At 40.7% G+C, this 13,180-nt stretch overlaps 1 long non-coding RNA gene across 1 annotated transcript in view; it reads left to right on the top strand.

Annotated features, from left to right (window-relative positions):
- Positions 1-12,797, top strand: part of LOC137222382 (uncharacterized) — a 53,748-nt gene extending 40,951 nt beyond the window's left edge. Inside the window, exon 3 of the long non-coding RNA XR_010942426.1 lies at positions 12,498-12,797. This is a non-coding gene — a long non-coding RNA (uncharacterized lncRNA). The remainder of the gene's footprint in view (positions 1-12,497) is intronic.
- The last annotated feature ends 383 nt before the right edge of the window (positions 12,798-13,180 follow it).

Here is a 13,180-nt window from a genome sequence, read left to right as displayed (position 1 = left end):
CTGACCTAAGAAATCAGTGATGCAGGACCTTGCCATAGGGCAGCTCAGTTCTGAGTTGAGGACACAGAAACTGCTGGGAAAAACTTGCAGAGCTTCGGTAGTTTCTATTAATCGGAGTTCTGATTCTCCTTGGGCATTAGTTAGAGTAAGCGATGCAGCTGCTACAACAGGCAAGTCCTGAAATCTCAGTGGCTGAACACAATAAAGGTTTATCTCTTACTTGTGTGCAGTTGGAGTAGGTTGGGCAGCCCTCTTCCATCTTATAGCTGTACCAAATGGAGCACATGGTTTCCAAGGTTGTCGGGCAGAGGGGAAACATCGGTTCTTAACTGCCTCTGTCAGTAAATTGGTACAGCCTCTGTGGAGGTCCCTCAAAAAATTAAAAATAGAGTTACCATATGAACCAGCAACCCCACTCCTGGGCATATACCCAGACAAAACTATAATTCAAGAAGAGACATGCAACCCTATGTTCATAGCAGCACTATTTACAATAGCCAAGACTTGGAAACAACCTAAATGTCCATAGACAGTTGAATGGATAAAGAAGATGTGGTACATATATACAATGGAATATTACTTAGCCATGAAAAAGAATGAAATAATGCCATTTTCAGCAACATGGATGGAACTAGAGGCTACCATTCAAAGCCAAGTAAGTCAGAAAGAGAAAGACAAATACCGTACGATATCACTTATATGTGGAATCTAAAATACAAGACAAATGAACATATCTGTGAAATAGAAACAGACTCACAGACATAGAGAAGAGACTTGTGGTTGCCAAGGGGGAAGGGGGGTGGGGGAGGAAAGGATTGGGAGTTTGGGATTAGCAGATGCAAACTGGTATATGTAGGATGGAAAAACAACAAGGCCCTACTGTATAGCACAGGGAACTATATTCAATATCCTGTGGTAAACCATAATAGAAAAGAATATGAAAAAAATGTGTGTATATGTATAACTGAATCACCTAGCAGTACAGCAGAAATTAACACAATGTTGTAAATCAACTGTACTTCAATAAAATATAAAAAAATGAAAGAAACTTGACACAAACTTGTACATATTGTAAGATTCTGGTTATATGGATTTCAAGAACAGGCAAAACTATTCTATGGTGGTAAAAGGTGGAATAGCGAGTTGTCTCTAATTTGGGGTATTGACTGGAAGGTAACATGAAGGGAACTTATTGGGTGCTAGAAATTTCTATCACTTGATCTAGGGGATTGTACGTGGGTGTACATACATAAGTAGATAAATACATACAGAAGGGTGTACATATATAAAATTAATCAAACTGTACACATAAGAATTTTGCAATCTGTTCCATTCCAACTTTTACTTTGAGAGCAATGAGTAGTTAAACCTTTGACTCAAAAGAGATGCAATAATAAACGTGTCCTACACTCACTGTATGCCAGGTACTGTGGTAAACACTTTACTCATTATTAATTCATTTATCACCCATGACAACTCTGCAATGTAGGTGCTATTAATAATCTCCATTTTTTTGGATGAAGAAAGTGAGGTTCTGGGGGAAAAAGTAATTCTTTAGTGGTTATACAGTCACTGTACTGCTCAATTTGGAATTAATTTCAAAATATCTTAGAAAGCATTCATTAATACTTGCCTGTAAACACAGACATAGAAAATAAACTTATGGTTATCAAAGGGGAAAGGGTGGGGGGGATAAATTAGAAGTTTGAGATGAACAGATACATACTGCTTTATATAAAATAGATAAACAACAAGGTCCTACTGTATAGCGCACAGAACTATATTCAATTCAATAGATTATAATGGAAAAGAATCTGAAAAATAACATATATATGTGTATGTATAACTGAATCACTTTGCTGTACACCTGAAACTAACACAACATTGTAAATCAACTAGACTTCCATCAAAAAAATACTTGCCTTTAAAATGGATGAGAAAGGCTTATAGCTTTACACTCATTGTTTTTCTATACCATGAAGGAAATTAATTTCCAGTGCATTAAAATAAACGGCGTATATGTGAGAAGATGTGCCTTTTGGAAGGAAGGAGCCATAGCTCTCAGATTTCCAAAGAGACTGTGACTCCAAAAAAGTTATAAACCACTGAATTGTAGGAAGTAGCCTGCAACAACGACTAGTACCTAAATAAATTTGCAAAGTGAACTCAGGGCTACTGTTGATGAGAGTAGCCATATATATTTTAGTTTCTCTTTTGGTCTATTTAAAAATGAGATTTGATTTCTTTTGTTGGTATCAGCTCTGGATGCAAATGATGAATGATACTCTTGCAATTGAAGGTTGGGTGGTGTGTGAATAATGACTCAGCTGCCATGTGGCTCCTGGATGCTGAAGCCATGGTTTTTTTTTGTTTTTTGTTTTTTGCGGTACGCGGGCCTCTCACTGTTGTGGCCTCTCCCACTGCGGAGCACAGGCTCCGGACGCGCAGGCTCAGCGGCCAAGGCTCACGGGCCCAGCCGCTCCGCGGCATGTGGGATCTTCCTAGACCGGGGCACGAACCCGTGTCCCCTGCATCGGCAGGCGGACCCTCAAACACTGCGCCACCAGGGAAGCCCTGAAGCCATGTTTTTTATATTGATCAGCTATTAGTGCTATAATGCTATGTAACAAACCACCCAAAATTTAGCAGCTTACTCCAAATAAGCCTTTATTCTTTTTTAAAAAATTTTATTTTATTGAAGTATAGTTGATTTCCAATGTTGTGCTAATTTCTGCTGTATAGCACAGTGGTTCAGTTTTACATTCTTTTTCATATTCTTTGCCACTATGGTTTATCACAGGATACTGAATATAGTCCCCTGTGCTATACAATATGACCTTGTTGTTTATCCATTCTATATATAATAGTTTGCAGCTGCTACTCCCAAACTCCCAAACCGTCCCTCCCCACTCCCCTCCCTTTGGCAACCACAAATCTGTTCTCTATGTCTGAGTCTGTTTCTGTTTCGTAGATAAGTTCATTTGTGTCGTACTTTTTAAAAATTGATTAATCATTTTATTTTATTTTTGGCTGCGTTGGGTCTTCATTGGTGCGTGCAGGCTTTCTCTAGATGCGGCGAGTGGGGGCTACTCTTCGTTGCGGTGCGCCGGCTTCTCATTGCGGTGGCTTCTCTTGTTGCGGAGAACGGGCTCTAGGTGTTTGGGCTTCAGTAGTTGTGGCACACAGCCTCAGTAGTTGTGGTTCACGGGCTCAGTAGTTGTGGCTCACGGGCTTAGTTGCTCCATGGCATGTGGGATCTTCTTGGACCAGAGCTCGAACCTGTGTCCCCTGCACTGGCAGGCGGATTCTTAACAACTGCACCACCAGGGAAGTCCTGTGTCATATTTAGATTCCACATATAAGTGATATCATATGGTATTTGTCTTTCTCCTTCTGACTTACTTAGTCTGATGATCTCTAGGTCCATCCGTATTGCTGCAAATGGCATTAGTTCATTCTTTTTTTTATGCAAATCAGCTTTTATTCTTATGCTTGTGGGTCTGCAGGTAAAGATTGGTTCAGAATTGATCTGTTCAAGGCTTGGCTGGGTGATCCCGCTTCAGGTTGTGGATTGGTTGGTCATGGAGGCACATTTAAATCCTTTGTTCACATCTGCTAACATCCTGTTGGCCAAAGCAAGCCACATGGTCAAGCTCAGTGTCGATGCAGTGTGGAAATACACTCCACTCATGAGGGAGGACATTCCACCTTCACATGCAAAGGGTCTAGATGTATTGCATTTCTAGAAATGCAATCCCATCTGCCCATAGCTGTCACAGTTAGGTTATGGGAGGGAGGAAAGGAGGTCCTTACCCAATGGGCAGCAGATCTGAGAGATAGAGTGAGTTCTGATGACAACCCTGGACCTAGTCATGCTTGGAGCCTGATTCATCCTTGGACTTCCCAGAGTCACCAATAGATAAATCTCCCTGTCACTTCCCTTTCTGAGTAAGCAATTTTGAATCAGGATCTTGTCACCTGCAACCATGTGATTTCCCCATACGTACTCTCTTTCACAGTAAATTACAGTGCTCATTTCTTCTTACCAACAACAGCACTGGGTGTTAATGTTTCTTTTCAGTTTTTGCTAGTTTTCCAGTAAAGAATGGTACCTTGTTTAAACTTCATTTATTTACCAGTAATATGGAACGTCTTCACGCACTTACTGGCCATTTATATTTCTCTTTTGTGAACTGAAGTTGGCTTACTTTTGCAATGCGCTGATTTTTCAAGCTGGAGTTGGGTTTGCAGTAGGGATACATTTCCCAAGTGTTTTGGCCGCTGAAATGTTTTTTGCAGTTGATTATAACATCCTTCCAGACTGAGGGTGCTTCTACCTTCATGTAGTCGATGTTTCCTGTTGAAATGAGCACAGAATGACTTATGTCACCTTTTCTAAACAGCCTCAGTGAATGTTATTTTGGGTTAGAGAACTAGAGTTAGAAAAGACAGAAGGTGAGACAGCTGTCACAAGACCTCCAGAAAGTGGCATCATGCTTCACAATTTCATAGTGACTGCTCTTTGGAAGCGTGACACCTTCCTAAGAGAAATCTCATGCTTGAAATAGAATTTGCCTATTAAAAAACCCTGAATTTATGAATCCAACTAATTTCCAGGAGAGGGAATGGCACAGAAACGGAAACATTTATTTTAGGATGCCCTTCATTGTCATTTCGAGATCTGAGACTAGAATTTGGGAATCTGGAAGTTTAGCTCCCAAATCTTAGGAGAGGCAAGGGAGTGGAGTGGTTGAAATCCTTGCTCCACAAACTGTGATTCACGGCTTAACAGCATCAGTACCACCTGGGAACTTTCTAGAAGCTCAGAATCTCCACCTCTGCCCTGGACCTACTGAATCAGAACCTTCTGCATGGGCTTTGGAACATGATAATCCTGGCTTCCAATTCTGTTTGCACCACTTGCTGGTTTTAGGATCTTGGGCAAATTATTTAACTTTCCTTGAGTCTCACTTTCCTTATTTGCAAAATGAGACTGGTAAAAGTAATCAACTCACTGGATTGTTGTGAGGATTAAATGAACCATCCTATTATATTAGTTAGGGTAAAGGTTAAGATGCTGTAACAAAAAGGATCCCCCAATACAGTGGCTCATAGAGCACGGACAAATGTTTCTATTTCCCATCATGGTCTTTCATGAGCCATCTAGGTTGGCAGGGCAGAGCTGTTCCACACATCTTCATTCCAGCATCCTGCTTGTTCCCTTCTTGTTGTTCTGCCATTCCTTAGGGCATTGTCCTCATCTGATAGATTCAGACTGGGTTACAGACGCATCTACATTCCAATTCTTGGACAAGCCACTCATCACTTTGGCTCACATTTAATTGGCAAGTCCTTACTCATCTGGCCGCATCTAGCCCCAAGGGAGACAGGGAAATGTACTCTCCAACTGCACATCTCTGTGTCCACTCTAGACATCTCCACTTCACATGCGTCAGAGTCTTTCCCCAGAGTCTGGCTTGATGAATTTCAGCCTTTGTTATTGCATTATTCTTTACTGTGATGTTTCTCAGCTCAGAAGCACTTTCAACCTTTGATCCTGCCACACAGCTTGTGATACATCACAGGTTGTGATATATCACTGCCTCTGCTATTTGGCCAAGGCAATTATCCAGTTCTTTCTAATTACCTGGTCAAGAGGGAGATGAGTAATACCGCAGTCACCACGGGATTCAGCAGCAGTGGTGTATTTAGAATACTTCCCCACGTGTGGGTGGCTGATTAGCTACCTTTGCAAAGTACCTAATGGCTACTATTAGCATTTAATGATCTTAATTCCCAAAGTAGCTTGGTGGCAGAAAAGCCATCCTCAGATTTGTCCCTGACAAGGTTCCCAGGGGACAAATGTTTGCTCTCAGCATCTGTATGTTAGGGACCAGGAAGGAATCATCTCTGGATCCTGACGATTTCTAGCCAAGGGGGTTTGTAACAGAGCCCATATTTGACGGAAAGATTAAACCCTGAGATAGATATTGCTGTGACTTTATCCCAGGGGTGAATGGATTATGTTCTCTCAAAGCATTTGCCTTTAGAGATGAATCAAGGAAAGGTTTTTTTTTTTTTTTGATATATTCAATAAGAGTTTGCCTTCTTGGTGAAACCGTGTACAAGCCCCTGTGTCCTTGTCTTTTGAAGTAAAAGGCTGACTCAGGAGTTAATCATTGGGAAATGTGAAGATGTAGAAACAAAGAATAGCTGTTGGGCTTGGGAACAGGTAACAATTTAGGCTGTAATTCTGCCATATAGCAGAATCACCAAACTCCCAGTTCCCTGAAAGATATAAATAAAGGCCCGACACACATTCCTAAGTTGTTTTTACAGGAAACAGACCCCCACCAGATGAAAACTGCTGACTGAAAGAACATAGACCCTAGACTGGTTGAAAGCAGAAGATTGATGATGCTTGAAACTTCACTTTGATGCCAACCAGGCCAAGATTTGTCCACAAGCTAATCACTCCCTGTTCCTTGAACACTATAAAACTCCTCACTATCTCTTCCTGGGTGGGTCACGGAGTCTTGAAACCATTGGCCCTCTGTGACCTCCTTTGCCTGGCAAAGCAATAAAAGCTACTCTTTTCTACTTCACCCAAAACTCTGTCTCTGTGTTTCCATTTGGCACTGGTGAACAGAGGCCGAGTTTCAGCAACATTGGTACTAAATCACTTGCTTTGCTAGCTTTCTTGTTCACAGTCCTGGGAATGTCCTTATCATTCCCCCAAATAATTACTTTGCACGTAAATGCAAAGTAACCTTTGGAAATGGATTTTCTTAAGACTTTCAGCTAGAGTTTTAAAACTCCAGCTGTATTACTTACTAGCTGTGTGTCACTGGTCACATCGTTTAGTCTTTCTAGATCTTATTTTTTTTCATTTATAAAATGAGATTTACAATAGTATTTAACTACCTTATAAAGTTGAGGATTAAATGAGTTTATACAAATAATGTACTTAGAGTAGTGCCTGGCATATCATATATAAATGTTAGCTGGTATTATTAGTAGTAGTAAAAACAATTGTAAGTAAACCCCAGCATGCTCTTATCCCCCTCCCTTCATGGCAGGCATTGTCCTCTGTCCTAGGAATCCTCCCCTTTGCACTTTTGGTAATAGAACTTCCTTGAGTTTTGGTAGGGTGCATGGTTACCCAGCTTCTCTTGCAGCTATATAAGGCCATGTGGCCAAGGTGCTAGCAATAGAATTGGGTGGAAACAATCCATGCTACTTCTGTGTTGCTTCCTTAAAAATAAATGTTTGCCCTTCACTTTTTCTCTTTTCCTCCTCATGATGGCTGGAATAAGGCCATGGTGGTAAGCCAGGATGGGCATGTGGATGAAGACATACTCTAGAGATGGTACAGCAATGAGATAGAATGAACTGGGCCCCTACATGATCTTGTGAGGTGGAGCCCATGTCAAAGCACCTGCCTAATTCTAGATTCTGAAGTGAGAGAGAATTAAACTTGTTTCTTATTTGTGCTATTGTTTTCTTGGGTTTCTTTGTTTCAGAATCTTGTTTATATACTCAATAATGTAACCACTTACCATCTGGGCATTAGAGTATATCTCAGGGAAATGCATTTGGCTCTTAATCTGAGTCAAAATTTATTTTGAAAATTTAGAGTTTATTGGTCAATTAGTAGACTCTAGAGGCAAATAAGCCCAGGCCCAGCTAGCCTGTGAATACTAATGAGGCTGCTTTAACATTAATGCTTTAATTTTAATAACTCATTATTTCTCACATGTAGGAAGGACCTTACTATCTCCTCTCTACAAGTTTCCCACATTATATTGAAGAATTCTGAGGGTTTTTAAAACTTGTGTCAAAGAAATAGTTTACTCATGGTAGATTTGCTGCTGTTGAAGTCCCAATGGCAGATACCTTTCTACCTTCTCTAGTGCTTTCCATGGGTGTCCTACCCATCCGTGATCCTCAATAATGGACTTCTCAGGTCACATGACACCAAAACTGCTAAGGGTCTTTGGGGAGAAAGACTTTTTTCTCTAACTCTGTAATGATATTGTTCCATTGCTGCCTGCCTTCCATTTTTACTGTTGGAAAGTCTGCTATGTTGAATTTGACATTCCTTTGTAGGTGATTTCTCTCTGTCTGTTTTAAAGATCTCTCTGTCTTTGGTGTTTAAAGTTTCACCAATATGTACCTAGGCATGTATTTCTTTTTATTTATCCTGCTTGTTATATGTTATGCTTCTTGAATCAGAGGACTTACATTTTTCATAAGTTTTAGAAAATTTGCAGTTCTTCATCTTTTTAAGTGTTATCTTTCCTCCATTTTCTCTTTTGATCCTCCTAGGTCTTTGATTAGATGTACCTTGGATTTAATCATCTTATTCTTCATTTCTCTTACTGACTCATTTTATATCTCTTCTCTCTTTGTGTTACATTCAAGGTTATTTTTTCAGCTATGTCTTCCAGTTCACTCATTTTCTCTTGGGCTGTGTTTAATCTGCTTTTTATCAGTTGAATTTTTATTTCAACAATTAAATTTTTATTTTTACAAATTCTCTTAAAGCCCCTTTTTATTTGTTTCTACAAATTTCTTGTTGTTTGATCATCTTTGTGATTGCATTTTATTTTTAAATTTTAATTTATTTTAATTTATTTTTTTTGTAGTACGCGGGCCTCTCACTGTTGTGGCCTCTCCTGTTGTGGAGCACAGCCTCCAGACACGCAGGCTCAGCAGCCATGGCTCATGGGCCTAGCCACTCCGTGGCATGTGGGATCTTCCAGGACCGGGGCACGAACCCGTGTCCCCTGCATCGGCAGGCAGACTCTCAACAACTGCACCACCAGGGAAGCCCTATTTTTTATTTTTATTTTTTAGATGTTGGGGTAGGAGTTTATTAATTGGTTTATTTATTTTTGCTGTGTTGGGTCTTCGTTTCTGTGCGTGGGCTTTCTCTAGTTGTGGCAAGTGGGGGCCACTCTTCTTCACTACTAAATATGTATTTATTTACTTATTTATATATTTGGCTGCACTGAGTCTCAGTTACATCACACGGGATCTTTGTTGCACCATGCAGGACCTTCAGTTGCAACATGCAGGCTCCTTTAGTTGCGGCATGTGGGATCTAGTTCCCTGACCAGGGATTGAACCCAGGATCCCTGCATTGGGAGGGTGGAGTCTTAACCACTGGACCACCAGGGAAGTCCCCTAAAGATTCTGAATTAATTGTTCTGCAGTGGGACCTGGGCATGGGTGTTTTCTTTTAAAGCTCCCCAGGAGACTTAATGTATAGCCATGTTTATGACCCACTGTCCTGTAGCATTGCTTTGTTCCTGTGGTCAACACCAGGTCACCATTACATCTCAATTCCAGCCAGCAGGAAGGAGAAAGAGAGTACACAGGAAATGTATGTGTTGTCATAAGACTCAAGCCAGGAAGTAGAACATGTCACTTCCTCTCAGCCCCATTGGTGGGAACTCAGTCACATGATCCCACCTAGCTGCAAGGGAGGCTGGGAAATGTCTAGCCAACCAACTAGGTTCCTGGCTATGATTCGATTACTTTGGAAGAAGAGGGAAATGGATATGGGACAAAGGATGGGGTCCAGAGAGCCAGTGGGTCTGTAGAGATGGCTCTAGCAGTGACTGGCACTGGCCAATGTATTAATTTCGAAGTGTTGCCATACAAAGTATCACAAACTAGGTGGCTTAAAACAATAAAATTTATTTCCTCATAGTTCTGGTGGCTAGAAGTCTGAAATCAAGATGTTGGTGGTGCCACAGTCCCTCTAAAACCTTTGGGGGAGAATTCTTCTTTACCTTTTCCCAGCTTCTGGTGGTATGCCTGCAATCCATCTTGGCATTCCTTGACTTGCAACTGTAGCACTTCAATCTTTGCCTTGCTGTCACATGGTGTCCGCCCTGTGTCTCTGTATATCTCCTCCCCTTCTTAAAAGGACACCAGTCATATTGGATTAATGGCCCACCCTACTCCAGTATGGCCTCATCTTAACTAATTACATCTGCAATGACCCTAACAAGGTCCTATTTGGAGGTACTGGAGGTTAGGGTTTAAACATATTTTTTGTGGGGGAGGGCACAATTCAACCCATAGCAGCCAGGAACCAAGAACCAAAATGATGAAGAACCCCTCAGTGGGACCATCATGGAGAGACAGTGCCTTGGCAACTTAGTTTACCTTTCTCCCTGCCTCATCCCCATCCTAGGCATCATCTAAGCCCCAGAAAACTAAGATGCAGCACTACGGCGCCAAGAAAAGTCACCCCACCAAGAAGAAGAGCACCTCAAATTGCTTGAGATGAAGTTTCCACCACCCCCGCAGAATGGGGGCTTGAACTAGTCATGAAATTGTTACCAAAAAATAGTTACAGCTCTCAGGTATCCAAACTGGGCACTGAAATTTACACAAGCAACATCCTCAAGGGTTCGACAGAAGGAAGTGCAAACTCCTAGACCAGGGGTTGGTAAACTATGGCTCACCAGCCAGATTTGCTGGCTACCTATTTTTGTTTAAAGTTTTATTGGCACACAGCCACACCCATTCATATACCTACTGTCTATGCCTGTTTTTAATGCTACAAAGTTAGATTTGAGTCACTACAACAGAGACTGTACAACCCGCAAAGCCAAAAATATTTATTATTTGGTCCTTTACAGGAGTTTTCCAACCCTGGTCTAGATCAAGCTTTCAGATCCTCCACAATTTAAGACCAGTTTTTCAAGCATATACTCAACTATTCTACCACAAAAACTCTCCAATGTATTGAAACTGGTTTCTACAATACCTGCACCCTCTATGTTCATAGCAACACTATTCACAATAGTCAAGACATGGAAACAACCTAAATGTCCATCAACAGATGAATGGATAAAGAAGATGTGGTGTGTGTGTGTGTGTGTGTGTGTGTGTGTGTGTAATGGAATATTACTCAGCCATAGAAAAGAGTGAAATAATGCCATTTGCAGCAACATGGATGGACCTAGAGATTATCATACTAAGTGAAGTAAGCCAGATAAAGATAAATATCATATGATATTGCTTATATGTGGACTCTAAAAAAATGATACAAGTGACCTTATTTACAAAACAGAAATAGACCCACAGACATAGAAAACAGACTTGTGGTTTCTAATGGAGAGGCGCCTGGGGGGGATGGAGTGGGAGTTTGGGTTTAGCAGATGTAAGCTATTATATATAGATAGATAAACAACAAGGTCCTCCTGTATAACACAGGGAACTATAGTCAATATCCTGTGATAACCATAATGGAAAGGAATATTAAAAAAGAATGTATATATGTATATATATAACTGAATCACTTTGCTGTACAGCAGAATTTAACACATTGTAAATAAACTATACTTCAATAAAAAAATAAAAATAAAAACTGGTATCTACAAAGTCCTCTAAGCCATCAGCTCTAAAAAAAGTTTTTTGTCCCCCATCACAACCAGGAGAGAATCAAGACCCCACCTGTTCCCACTTTCCAGTGGAAAACAATTGGGTGGTAAGAATGACATGTCATCCTAAACACATCCTAAAAGTTGGGGAATTCTGCATACATCTGCTTTAGCAATACGAGTAGAGCTGATTTCTATTTTCACTCAAGGCATACATGACTTAAAGTCTACTTATTGAAAAATTATAGACCAAAAGTACAGCTGCTGAAAATGAGTGTTATTAAACACTGTAGGATTTGCCAAATAACCCATGACAAATTAAATTGATAATAACAAGCTAAGCCCATAGTAATTTATCATTAGCTAAGCAAAAGCAACAGCATTTGAAAACCATGGCCTACTCAAGATAACACTAAGACAAAATGTTCCTTCAGGAAATTATGGAAATTCCTACTATTGGTGTACATGTGTGTGTGATGCTGTGGGGTGTTATTTGGCAGCCAGACTTCTAGGTGGAGCACCAAATTAGAAAGCTCTGTAAACAGTAGTAAATTTCTATTTTAAGTTTATGAACACTATGTTTTAGTAAAGCCTTAATGACTCACTTAGCGTAGGCATAGTGGGTATTTGTTGGGTTTGGGTTTGCCTGTCCAACATGCATTTCTATTTCTTCTGTCAATATCTTTCTTCTGATTTTCATTTGAGGAATCATTGTCACATTCTTTTTTAAAAAACATATTTATTTATTTGGTGGCGGTGGGTCTTAGTTGTGGCAGGTGGGCTCCTTAATTGCAGCTCACCGGCTCCTTAGTTGTGGTATGCAAACTCTTAGTTGCGGCACGCATGTGGGATCTAGTTCCCTGACCAGGGATCGATCCCGGGCCCCCTGCATTGGGAGTGCAGAATCCTATCCACTGTGCCAGCAGGGAAGTCCGCATTGTCCCATTCTTACCCATGTGGTTTGAGAAGACCCAACTTTAGAACTGGGTATAGGACCAAGACCGGCCACTCAGTGTATTTTATCTCTTTGCTCATAGTTCAGCCATGAGTACATATCTCAAGCCGATGAGACTTAATCCCCGATTTCTGTCATAGTGGCTAAGCTTGGAGAATGGAACTGCCTACAGCAGGGAGAGCCTGACAGCCAATGAAGACAGCACAAAGGGAAGCAAGGCTAAGGATGGAAAGAGACAGATTCCTGACACAGTTTGAGCACCTGGATCCAGCCAAGCCTGAAGCCAATGTGTGACAATCTCCCTTAAGAACCAAGGAAGGGATTTGCACTTTTGCAGGCCCCTCAAAACCATACTCTGAAAAAATTTTAACCTAAACATGCCAATAAAGTCACATTTTATAACTGAAGTTTTATGCTGGAAAAATAAACCCCAGATGGGATTTTTGTTGTGTGTGTTATTGGTTGCTGAATGAAATTCAAGAGTATTTCCCCTTTCTGGAGTCTTTCTGAGGGAAAATACTTTTCAGATATGATATGAGCTCAAAACTTTAGGCTTTAGAATATGATAATAAATGATCAAAATAAATCACCCAGAGAAAAAGAGAGAGAAGGAGAGAGAGAGAGGATGAGAGAGGAGTGTCTGTGTTTTGAGAGGTAACTTGACGGTGGTTTTTCCAATTGTTCCAAACTGATCTATACAGATGTTAGACAAGGCTTGGCAAACATATGCTTCTAATTTCCTGAGTGCTTGTGTTTGTTTGCTATAGCTGCCATGACAAAGTACCATAAACTCAGGGGCTTAAACACCAGGAATTTATTGTCT

This window comes from Pseudorca crassidens, chromosome 3, assembly GCF_039906515.1.
Source record: "Pseudorca crassidens isolate mPseCra1 chromosome 3, mPseCra1.hap1, whole genome shotgun sequence".
Lineage (NCBI taxonomy): Eukaryota > Metazoa > Chordata > Mammalia > Artiodactyla > Delphinidae > Pseudorca > Pseudorca crassidens.
The sequence above is the reverse complement of the archived record's forward strand: the minus strand, read 5'-3'. Positions and strand labels throughout refer to the sequence as shown.